Source organism: Tarenaya hassleriana, unplaced genomic scaffold (genome assembly GCF_000463585.1).
Source record: "Tarenaya hassleriana unplaced genomic scaffold, ASM46358v1 Cleome167, whole genome shotgun sequence".
Lineage (NCBI taxonomy): Eukaryota > Viridiplantae > Streptophyta > Magnoliopsida > Brassicales > Cleomaceae > Tarenaya > Tarenaya hassleriana.
The window spans coordinates 70,803-71,415 of record NW_010965093.1 but is presented as its reverse complement, the minus strand read 5'-3'; positions in this window follow the sequence as shown (position 1 = coordinate 71,415).

Below are 613 nucleotides of genomic sequence, written 5' to 3'. Positions count from 1 at the left end.
TGGACTTGTTTTAGAGCTTAGTAATTGTTACTGTGTTCCTGCGATTAGCAGAAACATTATTTCTATTTCATGTCTCGATTTGGATTGTTTTCGATTTGTGATTGAGAACTCGAGTTTGATGATTTATCGAGACGATATTTACTATGGTAATGGTTATCTAGTTAATGGTTTATACGTCTTGAATGATCAGCCTTCGAACTCTACATCATCCATCTATAGCGTGAGTACTAAACAGTTTAACCCGAACGACTTAAACCCAACCTTCCTCTGGCATTGTCATCTACGCCATATAAACGAGAAGCGCATTCAGAAACTTCATTCTGAAGGTCTTCTGGATTCATTTGACTTTGAGTCTCTTGAATCGTGCGAGTCTTGTTTGATGGGCAAGATGACAAAGCATCCTTTCAAAGGGAAAGGACAGAGAGCGACAGAGTTATTGGATCTGATACATAGTGACGTATGCGGACCAATGAGCTGTCCAGCTAGAGGAGGCTATCTGTACTTCGTTACGTTCACTGATGATTTCAGTCGATACGGTTATGTCTATTTGATGAGACATAAGTCTGAAACACTTGAAATGTTCAAGGCTTTCAGAAACGAAGTACAGAACCAG